Source organism: Poromitra crassiceps (assembly GCF_964638095.1).
Source record: "Poromitra crassiceps genome assembly, contig: HAP1_SCAFFOLD_2228, whole genome shotgun sequence".
NCBI classification, from domain to species: Eukaryota; Metazoa; Chordata; class Actinopteri; order Beryciformes; family Melamphaidae; genus Poromitra; species Poromitra crassiceps.
The window spans coordinates 519-13,002 of NW_028150197.1; the positions used below are offsets into that span (position 1 = coordinate 519).

The 12,484-nt window shown below is 49.2% G+C and overlaps 1 long non-coding RNA gene across 1 annotated transcript; it reads left to right on the forward strand.

Annotated features, from left to right (window-relative positions):
• Positions 1 to 1,532: 1,532 nt before the first annotated feature.
• Positions 1,533 to 2,560, forward strand: LOC310772185. The gene is made up of 3 exons (XR_014552475.1): positions 1,533 to 1,853; positions 2,084 to 2,237; positions 2,385 to 2,560. It is a non-coding gene; the product is annotated as an uncharacterized lncRNA (long non-coding RNA).
• Positions 2,561 to 12,484: the final 9,924 nt, after the last annotated feature.

Below are 12,484 nucleotides of genomic sequence, written 5' to 3' on the forward strand. Positions count from 1 at the left end.
TCAAATCCACCAACTCCATGAAGGAAACTTTGATGTGAAATACACATTATCATCCGCACATCTGCCAGTGTCTCTCTCTCCCCCCCCCCTCTCTCTCTCTGCTCGTCCGTGTCTCTCTCTCCCCCCCTCTCTCTCTCTCTGCTCGTCCCGTGTCTCTCTCGCGCCCCCCCTCTCTCTCTCTGCTCGTCCCGTGTCTCTCTCGCCCCCCCCCCTCTCTCTCTCTGCTCGTCCCGTGTCTCTCTCGCCCCCCCCCCTCTCTCTCTCTGCTCGTCCCGTGTCTCTCTCGCCCCCCCCCTCTCTCTCTCTGCTCATCCCGTGTCTCTCTCTCCCCCTCTCTCTCTCTCTGCTCGTCCCGTGTCTCTCTCTCCCCCTCTCTCTCTCTGCTCGTCCTGTGTCCTTCTCTCCCCCCTCTCTCTCTCTCTCTGCTCGTCCTGTGTCCTTCTCTCCCCCCCTCTCTCTCTGTCCCGTGTCTCTCTCTCCCCCCTCTCTCTCTCTCTGCACGTCCCGTGTCTCTCTCTCCCCCCTCTCTCTCTCTCTGCTTGTCCCGTGTCTCCCCCCCCTCTCTCTCTCTCTGCTCGTCCCGTGTCTCTCCCCCCCCCCCCCCCCCCCTCTCTCTCTGCTCGTCCCGTGTCCCCCCCCCCCCCCCCCCCCCTCTCTCTCTGCTCGCCCGGGGAAATGTCACGAGTGTGTGTGTGTGTGTGTGTGTGTGTTGTTTGTGTGTGTGTGTGTGTCAGCAGAGGGCGGCGGAGATAAATACCAAAATAAACAAGCGGGCCAGCTGTCAACCAGACCATCAGTTGCTTTCATCGTAACTGCCGAGGACACGTTCTCACGGAGACGTAAGTGCCGAGGACACGTTCTCACGGAGACGTAAGTGCCGAGGACACGTTCTCACGGAGACGTAAGTGCCGAGGACACGTTCTCACGGAGACGTAAGTGCAGAGGACACGTTCTCACGGAGACGTAAGTGCCGAGGACACGTTCTCACGGAGACGTAAGTGCCGAGGACACGTTCTCACGGAGACGTAAGTGCCGAGGACACGTTCTCACGGAGACGTAAGTGCCGAGGACACGTTCTCACGGAGACGTAAGTGCAGAGGACACGTTCTCACGGAGACGTAAGTGCAGAGGACACGTTCTCACGGAGACGTAAGTGCAGAGGACATGTTCTCACGGAGACGTAAGTGCTGAGGACACGTTCTCACGGAGACGTAAGTGCAGAGGACACGTTCTCACGGAGACGTAAGTGCAGAGGACACGTTCTCACGGAGACGTAAGTAGGGATGGGTACCGAACTCGGTACTTTTACAGGCACCGACCGAAAGTGGGCGGTACTACCGAGTATCAGTTCACATGACATGAAACGGTACCTCATTTCGGTACTTTTTTTTTTTTCTATTATAATTTAAAAATGTCGGTACTTGAACGCATCTCAGTGATACAAAGACAGCGAGCGAGATAGAAATTCCGACGCAAACTTGAAGGCAACACACACGAGGGTGGGTTACGTCATCACGTCACTGCCAAAACAAGCTGAAGAGAAGAAGATGGCCTCTCGCTTGCGGTCCACTTCACAAAGATAGACTCAGACAACGCTCGCTGTAACATTTGCGATGCGAAGTGCAAAGCTGGCCAGGGGAACACCTCTAACTTGAGGAAACACTTGGTCAAGCATAAAATCTTTTTAAATGCGGAAGACTGTAAAGTGTTCGATAGCCTGAGGGTGGACGCTGCATCCACCAGCAGCAAAGCACCTACAGCCAGCAGCTCCTCTGCTTCGTTAGCTGAAACGGACAACGACGACGACGAAACTTCAAGTGTCACAAGTGAGGCGTCGACTTCTTCAACATCAGGTAACGTCTTTTAATTAGCTAACGTTAAATACACGTTAACGTGTATTTAACGTTAACGTTAACGTTACGATTTCAGACGGGCTGCCCTCTGAAATCGTAACGTTAGCTGGATAGTTGTAGCTTATAGCTTAGCATGTTTAGTAGCGTAACTAGCGTTGCTAACGTTATTATTATCCTCAGTTCGTGTCACCGTGAGACGTTCAACGTTACACTCTTGCTTTCTTTGCTAGGCCACCGTGTGAGAGTCGCACAGGAGACACCCTTCACCCTGGCGAAGAAAGCAGCTTTACCCCGGCAGAAAGTAAATGAGTGCCACAGGGCAGTGACTGCCTTCATTGTAAAAGGCATGTTGCCCTTCGCAACGGTGGAGTCTCCATGGTTCAGGTAAATTATTTATTTATGTATAAATGGGTGATAATGTGTGTGTGTGTGTGTGTGTGTGTGTGTGTGTGTGTGTGTGTGTGTGTGTGTGTGATATTCATAGAGTAAGCTAAGTTACTAACAATAGTTATTTTTATTGTCTATATATAGGGAGATGACAGGGACCCTGAACCCAAAATACTCCCCTCCCTCCAGAGACCTTCTCACAAACACACTTATCCCAGCTTGGTATCGTGTTGAGAAGAAGAATGTGAAGGAGGAACTCAGGGCAGTTGACCATATTGCAGTGACCGCTGATGGATGGAGCAGTGTGGCACAAGACCATTACCTGCGACAAGTAAACTCTTGGTTTGGGAGGGAAGAGGGAGGGAGGGAGGGGTTTTATTTTGTTGGGTGCTGCTGCTAAACAAAAAAATATATAAATAAAGAACAATGTTGAAATTGAGAAGTTTGGACTTATTTGTTTTACAACTGTACATTTTTGTTGTTGCAAAAAAAAAAAAAAAAAATTTTTTTTTTTTTTTTACTCAAAAAAGTATCGAAAAAGGTACCGTTTTTGGTACCGTACCGAATTCCAGGTACCGGTACCGTACCGGTATCGATTCAAATGTGAACGGTACCCAACCCTAGACGTAAGTGCAGAGGACACGTTCTCATGGAGACGTAAGTGCCGAGGACACGTTCTCACGGAGACGTAAGTGCAGCGGACACGTTCTCACGGAGACGTAAGTGCCGAGGACACGTTCTCACGGAGACGTAAGTGCCGAGGACACGTTCTCACGGAGACGTAAGTGCAGAGGACACGTTCTCACGGAGACGTAAGTGCCGAGGACACGTTCTCACGGAGACGTAAGTGCCGAGGACACGTTCTCACGGAGACGTAAGTGCCGAGGACACGTTCTCACGGAGACGTAAGTGCAGAGGACACGTTCTCACGGAGACGTAAGTGCAGAGGACACGTTCTCACGGAGACGTAAGTGCCGAGGACACGTTCTCACGGAGACGTAAGTGCAGAGGACACATTCTCACGGAGACGTAAGTGCAGAGGACACGTTCTCACGGAGACGTAAGTGCAGAGGACACGTTCTCACGGAGACGTAAGTGCTGAGGACACATTCTCACGGAGACGTAAGTGCAGAGGACACGTTCTCACGGAGAGGACGATCGACCGAGACACGCAGAGAGACAGAGGGAGGGAGAGACAGAGCGAGTGGAAAGGGCAGAAAATATATTATATTCTTCATAGAACCGAGGAAGGAAATGACGATAGAAAATGCCAACGGTTTTTCGACCTTTATCTCTGACTGTGCGTGTCTGAGACTGACAAGCTTTATGAAAGCTCAGGTCATGACTCTGTCTTTACTTCTAAACTCTCTCCCTCTGAGAGACGCTCGTCTGTGGACATCAAGTGTTTTCTCACTGGCAGGAGTCTTATTGAACCAGTGAGGGTGGTCCGTTCACTCTGACACTCGGGGAGAGGTCCTGGAAGGAGGTCCTGGAAGGAACAGAAAGCAACCAGGCAGGAGGGTTTGTTGTGATTAGTGATTAAACCCTCAGGTCGACACACGGAGCTGTGACGACCAAAGCCCGGGGATTATTGAATATCACGCCATGCATGCGTTCACGCACGCACGCACGCACGCACACGTAGAGATCAAATATCGTCTCACGGGGGTCGAACATGCGAAACGCCAACTCAAAAATACCCAAATGCACACTGACTATTTTAGCTGGTCGTATTTTGTTACACGGACACAATTTTTTGCGATGCAGAGAAGTTGCGCAACTTGACAGGCAGTTTTAATTTGCTGTCCGTATTCTAATAAAAAGTCCCCTCAACAGCTTACGACCACAGAGCACTTTATGTGGCTCTGCTACAGCGGACGACAAAGAGGAATCATTTGGTGTGGAATGCCTGTGTAGGGGCGCCAGCACAGACAGGGGTGCTCGGGACAGAGACGGGGGGTGCTTCTATGATGAAGGGGTTGTAAAAGAAAGTAATATAACATTTGTTAATATTTATTGGTTTGTTATGAAGCACACTTAGCGCAGAGATGACACGCAAAAAAAAAAAGAAACGACCCAAAAACGAAAGTGGAAAGTCCCATCGCACCCTCTCTCTCTCCTCCTCCTCTCATCTCATGTTGTAAAGTGGAACGTTCCTACCGACCGCAGAGTAACACAATCCCTCTAATTGTCACTAATCATTATTACATTGTAACATCCCTCTAGTAGCCGGGCCAAAGCCTTACGGGAACGACAGGATTACACCAGTCTTAGTGAGATGAAGTCAGCGGGCGAGAGCTGCGGAGGGTTCAGCGAGAGCTGCGGAGGGTTTTCATCAGAGAAAACAACATGGCTGTGATTATTTATCCTCCTCGACATCATAAGCTAACTATTAAGTGTTCAAGGCCTCGCTTGATGCCAGATCCAGACTGAGAGAGAAGATGAAAACACTGGTGTTTTAGGAGGAGACAGTTTGCACCTCTCGGACTTGGACTCCAGGGTGTCCAAGGTTGGACCGATTTTATCGTCCGCATCTGGAAAATCAGGAACTCTTGATTTAATTTCAGCTCCCGAAAGCAGAAATGTGAACCGATAGGAATGTGGCCACGCAGAGTTTCTCAATGCTCTTACATCATCTTTGATAATGAGAAACGGAGAGGGGAAAAAACACTTAAATGTATGCAATTTACTTTGTACAGCCTCGTCCTCTTTAAACATGCCGAGGTATCCGCTGGAGTCTGCAGCCAGCGCAGAGCAAGGTAGACTGCAGCCAATCACAGCCAGCGCAGAGCAAGGTACTGCAGACTGCAGCCAATCACAGCCAGCGCAGAGCAAGGTAGGCTGGCCTCTTGTGTAGGAGCTATCAAAGCCGCTGACCCGGTAAATGATTCCCCTGGAAAGGCTAAGTGATCCGGCTCTTTAAGGTGCCTCATCATGTGCAGTGGAAACGCATGACAGGCAATTATGGTTCCCCCCCTGGAGCAGGACGGCTGAGCAAACACCAGGGGGGGATTCCTTTGAGTGTGACACGGCTTAATTCGCACACGGCTGCTGCGGGTTAGACAGCCGGAGGGGATCCGGTAGAGTCTGGCCCACAAACTCCACCTCCCCACCTCTGTGTTTAAACACAAACTCCACCTCCCCACCTCTGTGTTTAAACACAAACTCCACCTCCCCACCTCTGTGTTGTGGCCAGCCAGTAAACACTGTAACACCGGAGATACAACTTTCACAGAGAGACTAGACGTGTGCAAGCAGCATCCTCTGCTGCATGTGAGAGTTGAAATCACTCGAGTGACATGTCCCAAAAGCTTCCCAATGTGCTTCTCAGTATAGACACGTTTCCTGGGCACTTCCGGTTTGCTTCGGGACTCGGCCGCGACGTGTCTGTCTCTTCCGGTGTTTGTGAATACAGAGAAGCGTAACGTACTAGCGTAGTAGCCATAGCGACCGCCAGAATAATGCAAACTTGGGATCATTCTCAGAGTCTCCTGTCTTATGAAAGAGTGTCTATCCCATACCCGTTGACAGGACACATGGGAAGATAATATGTGTAAATGGCCGAACGTAACTACAGGCAGGATTATAGCGTATTTTGAGGAATCAATGGAGGTGGACGGCAACGCGATGAACAATCTCAAAAGCTCCGAAGCGTACCAATATCTCCACAGCAACAAAGTAGGTCGGGTAAGTTGTAACGCTATGTATTTCATCAAATTACCCACAGTCAGGCTATCTCCCGTTGTGAATGAATATTACGGCTATTATTCCAGTGTTGTCATTAAGAGGCCGATTTCGTAGCAAGAATATTTAATTGGTCGGCACGTCGTTCTCAGTAAGGACGCTTTCGTTATTGAAACAGACAACATGCATGCATGCTCCTACTGTAGCCCATCTATCTGCATTTGCAGACACTCATGAACCCATATCTTCTGGACATTGCCTTGATGAAAAAACAACGTAGCGTTAGCTAAAAGTAGTAAGTGCGACAGTGTCAGTGCAGACAGCGCACAACTTGAATCTCCAGCAATAGGCTACGCACCTTAATCTCTCCCACTCCACACCTGGCACCTGCGTCAGCTCTCCTGCACTCGTTCTCGGCTCCGATGTGGCTTCATTTGTGGTAAGCATTTTGATTCATCTCCTCATCATACGAGCGTCGGGCAACAAGCACGAGCCATTGATTGATTGATTGATTCGCCCGATGTAGGTAAAAAGGCTTTTTACCTCCGCTAAATTGACAGCCTACGTCGGGTCTCTTTTGCTTTTGACGGCGGCAGGCACGCTTCTGTTTCTTTCCTGCCGTCTTGCTGGCCTCAGCTGAAGTAGGCTACTTGTTGCATGATCTCGATTAAAAAAAGGACTGCCTAGCAAGGTATGTCTGTTTTGACATTTCGGTTTCCTCCTGTGTGTTTCCTCACAGCGGGTCCAGCGCTGGCCGGCGGGACTGATGCTGCTTGTGCGGCTTTTAAACGGCGCTCTACAGTAAAGAAAGCGTCTGCTATATTTTTCTTTTTCACCAACACTCAACATACAGGGGGCGGAAAAAAAATATGATGTAATAAGTCTCTATTTAAGTAGCTTATTGGCAACATCACTTAGGCTGCTGTGGACGCAATGTGGACTTAACCGGAAGCCGGGGACATATAAGGCTGCTATGGCGCCGCCCTATAGGCCAGCGCGGGGAAACGTGTCTATAGCACAGACAGAATATGGAGGTACACCCCCCACCACAGCGACACCCCTCTCATCCAGGCTTCAGCAGCAGCCCGTCGGGTGCTGAGTTAACCATGCTTGACAGCACCTCAGATCAGGTCTCCCTCGCTCTCCACAGGGAGGAGGCCAGGCTGAGGCGACCTGCGGCCCAGACAGGAGTAGCCTCACATGGGGATCAAACTGTGGCACATGCTCCTACATCACCTCCACTACACACACACACACACCCACACTACACACACACACACACATCCACACTACACACACACACACACACCCACACACACACATGCTCCTACATCACCTCCACTACACACACACACACACACACACACACACACACACACACACACACACACACACACACACCCACACTACACACACACACACACACACACACACACACACACACCCACACACACACATGCTCCTACATCACCTCCACTACACACACACACACACACACACACACACACACACACACACACACACACACCCACACTCACACACACACACACACACACATGCTCCTACATCACCTCCACTACACACACACACACACACACACACACACACACACCCACACTACACACACACACACACACACACACACCCACACACACACATGCTCCTACATCACCTCCACTCGGCAGGGAAGAGAACACACATCCATCTCTGACACTTCAGAGATGGCTTCAATACAGCCTTATTTGAAGCTTGTGCAACAGTTGTTTGCTGCGTCCAGACTCCGAGGCAGGACAGGCTTTAACATTGTGTTTGCTGGGTCCAGACTCCGAGGCAGGACAGGCGTTTAACATTGTGTTTGCTGCGTCCAGACTCCGAGGCAGGACAGGCTTTAACATTGTGTTTGCTGGGTCCAGACTCCGAGGCAGGACAGGCGTTTAACATTGTGTTTGCTGGGTCCAGACTCCGAGGCAGGACAGGCTTTAACATTGTGTTTGCTGGGTCCAGACTCCGAGGCAGGACAGGCGTTTAACATTGTGTTTGCTGGGTCCAGACTCCGAGGCAGGACAGGTTTTTAACATTGTGTTTGCTGGGTCCAGACTCTGAGGCAGGACAGACTTTAACATTGTGTTTGCTGCGTCCAGACTCCGAGGCAGGACAGGCTTTAACATTGTGTTTGCTGGGTCCAGACTCCGAGGCAGGACAGGCGTTTAACATTGTGTTTGCTGGGTCCAGACTCCGAGGCAGGACAGGTTTTTAACATTGTGTTTGCTGGGTCCAGACTCCGAGGCAGGACAGGCTTTAACATTGTGTTTGCTGGGTCCAGACTCCGAGGCAGGACAGGCTTTAACATTGTGTTTGCTGGGTCCAGACTCCGAGGCAGGACAGGCTTTAACATTGTGTTTGCTGGGTCCAGACTCCGAGGCAGGACAGGCTTTTAACATTGCAGCATGAGATCTGGCCGCTGCTTGTTGAGCCAATCAAAATGCTTTTGTTGTTTTCCACCTGGGAAACACTTAGCAGCTCCTTATTTCTGTTTATCGTCTGCAACACCTTCCACATCTCACAATTGCATTTGTCAGGATGTGCAATGTGCACATAGAGTTACTGCGAATAATAATCACATCACCGGCATCACATCAATAACTTTAGTGTTGGCATAATTATTGGTGAATTTGATCCAATTCATTATTAGCTCCTTCATTTGATGAAGCATATTAAAAAGTGCTGAGTGGTGCTGAGATGATGCCAGATGTGTTCTTCCTGTTCCAACAGAGAAACATCTGGATGAAGGTTAACTTACCTCATCTCTTTTCCTTAAAATCTAGTTTGTTTATTTAAATCTTTCTCTGGGGTGAAGAGATTTAGCCTGGTAAAAAAGCATAATGTGCTCTCACATTGTTTCACTCTACATGTCAACCAATCAACCAATCAACCAATCAATCAATTAATCAATTAATGAATTTAATATATATATAAAGCGCCAAATCACAAGAGTGATCTCAAGGCGCTTTATAAATAGAGCAGGTAGAAAACCATGGCTCTTTATTTTAGAGCACTGGCGATACGTATCAGTGTGGACTTCCAGGCGCCGATTTCAGTAGGCGGGAGTACTTGCCTTGACAGACAACTCCTTCAGCCAATCAGCATCGCCAAATCCATTCCATAACCAGTGGGAAGAACAGCAAAAATGCACCCCACCCCCAAGAGATACTCCACTGGGGCATACTCTTGTTCATGTTTAATTATTATTGAGTCTATTTCTGCACTTGCCAGCTCGCCATTGTAAATAAGAATCTGTTCTTAATGACTTGCCTGATTAAATAAAGGTTAAATAAATAAAAAATAAATAAACTTGCGGCTGCGTTTACTCTACTAACGTTACTGTTCGTTGCGTCGGGAGATGCCATTACCGTTTTGCCAGTGCCGTCCCTGATTGGCCGGTTACGTTGTCAACTACGGCGCAGGGCCCTGATTGGCTCGGTCACATTCTAATTTCTGGAAATCGCTGGGGGCGGGTGTAAGTCCAGACTGATCCATGGAGCGAAACAGAGTGTGAGTTCACGTGATCAGGACGGCTTTAACCAGGCTAGAAGATGCAACATCTGGCCTCTCGTGACTTAGTGAGATGGACTTCTTATTCCTACACCTTGTGAGTCATCGTCCTCCATGTCGAACTCCAAACAAAGAGTGCAGTGAGAGGGGAGAGCGCTCCTCCATCAGTGACATCATAGTGACATCATCAGCACCACTGGCCCGGTGTTAGCAGCTGATTAGCGTGGTTCTGGCACGGGACAGACAGCCGCTTTGGGTTACACTGACCAATCACATCATTCTACATTCTCTGCCATGGCCTTTCTTTGCCATTTGGCTGTCGGGTGTTTTTCTCCCCTCCAAATACCTGCTTTTTCCATCTTGTGCTCCGGCCTTTGTGTCTCTGGCCAACACATTGTCTTCCTCCCTCCTTCTCCTCCTTCTCAGCCTCAGCTTCTACCTCTCCTGCATCTGGGACACGGGACACGGTGCACAGCGGTGCACCGCAGGAAGGAGTTCTGAAGTAGCACTTTAGGTTCGTACGTGTGTAAAAGTCAATGGGGATTTTGTTTGGGGGATTTCGGATAAATGCAGTTTTTTAGTTTTCAGAAAACGCTTCGAAAGTCATAAAAGTGGTCCTTGTTTGTGAAGATTGTCTTGCTGAACACAAACTTCACTGTTAGACTCTTATTTCATGCATTTAAGCAAAATCCCCATAGAAAAATCCCATTTCCTTTGGGTGACACACCGATACGTCACCTCGCTGTCGTCTCCTCCTCGTGTGTCGGGGCCAAAACGTTGCATTTGAACATGCTGCAAACACGACAGCCAACGGGCAACGAGCACGACGTGTGTCAGACCTGATTCATGAAACATTAAAGCAGCATTTGCCATTTTTCTCACGCAAACGGCTTCATAATATAGCTCGTTCTAATGGAGAATATGTCTGATTAAAAAGTTGCAAATTGACATTATGTCAGCCCCTGTCTGGTGTTTTACTGAAAGGAAGAGGCGGAGGTGAAACCTAAGGAGAAACCACACTGCTGTCATGCAGTGAGAGGCTGGAGGGACTTTCCCAAAGGCACGTCGTCGTGAAAATATGCGTCTATATTGGAATTCAGGTGAGATGAAGTTGGAAAATGAGCAGGGTTTGTGTCCCCTCTCTCTCCTGCTTCGCTACCCCTGACCAGCCAATCAGTGATTTCTCTACCCCTGACCAGCCAATCAGAGTGATTTCTCTACCCCTGACCAGCCAATCAGAATGATTTCTCTACCCCTGACCAGCCAATCAGAGTGATTTTTCTCAACAATGACAATTCAACATATTGAATCGGCCAGAAAAGCCGCCGACAAAAAAGACTCAAGCCAACGGTGCGAGACAGACGCCCAGACATGGCCGACGGCCGCCTGTCGGCTTGGTGTGTCTGAGGCTTTACACGTATGAACCAGACTTCCGGGGTAAAGCTAACAAAAATACGTCATCCCTGCGCTGCTCTCTACAGCATTGAACGTAGAGCGACGCCATTACATCGATCTGCGACAAACAAGACGCACGGATACAAAACACTTTGAACTGGATACACACAGGGCACACACACACACACACACACACACACACACACACACACGCACACACACACACACAGGAGGGAGGAGGAGGGGCTACAGCACTGCTGCACAGAGGAGGGGCCCCTCTTATGTTCTTACAGGAGAGGCCCCTCTGATATGGCAACAGGCCCGGCTATAGCGTGTGTGTGTGTGTGTGTGTGTGTGTGTGTGTGTGTATTTGTGTGTGTGTGTGTGTGTGTGTTTGTGTGTGTGTGTGCGTGCGTGTGTGTTTGTGCGTGTGTGTGTGTGTGTGTGTGTGAGAGAGAGAGAGAGAGAGAGAGGGGCGGAGGAACAAAAGGAATGGAGAAGGAAAGAGAAAGTGAGTGTTTATACTGTACGTGCGTGCATGTGTGTGTGTGTGTGCGTGTGTGTGTGTGTGCGTGTATGTGTGTGTGTGTGTGTGTGTGTGTGTGTGTGTGTGTGTGTGTGTGTGTGTGCGTGCGTGCGTGTGTGTGTGTGCGTGTGTGTGTGTGTGTGTGTGCGTGTATGTGTGTGTGTGTGTGTGTGTGTGTGTGTGTGTGTGTGTGTGTGTGTGCATGCGTGTAAGGAAAGCCCAAGTTACAAATAGCGGGAAACAAATTACACTGTAAGTAGAGGGAACAGCCTGTAATAAGGCGTAATGGGCCATCTGTCCCAGCTAAATAAAGGTGATACATCACCATCCGACCCCGCCCCCCCTGCCCCCCCTCCAACCCACCGGCCAATCACTTTGTAGTTCCTGGAAGTAATATGTCATCAAGGATACCTTTGGTGTTGGACGAATGAGGACCAAGGACCCTCAATCAGGGATGAAGGAGCGCTCGCCTGCGCGCTGGACTATTTATTGGCGCACACACACACACACACACACACACACACACACACACACACACACACACACATGTAGAGTACACACACAGTACACACACACACACATACACACACACACATGTAGAGTACACACACTGCAGCACACAGTACACACACACATGTAGAGTACACACACACACACACACACACACACACACACACACACACACACACACACACACACACACACACACACACACACACACTGCAGCTGGGTTCAATTCACTCCTGCAACGTAATCATTTCAGGAAGGAGACTTTCTTCAAAACACAAATATTGACAGACTTTTGGCACAAGGTTGTCAAATCCAACTTATTAAGAATTGAAATGAATGCGACGTCCACGAGCAAAATGTTGTTTACATTCTGAATTGAAGGCGAATTAACCCCTAGCCCCCGGTGCATAGTGCGTACACACACACACACACACACACACACACAGACACACACACACACACACACACACACACACACAGTGTATCTACAGTACATGCCACCTCTGCACATGCTACTCCGTGTTCCGTCGCTAATCCCAAACATGCGTGCACGCAGAGAACAAACATCATTTGACGC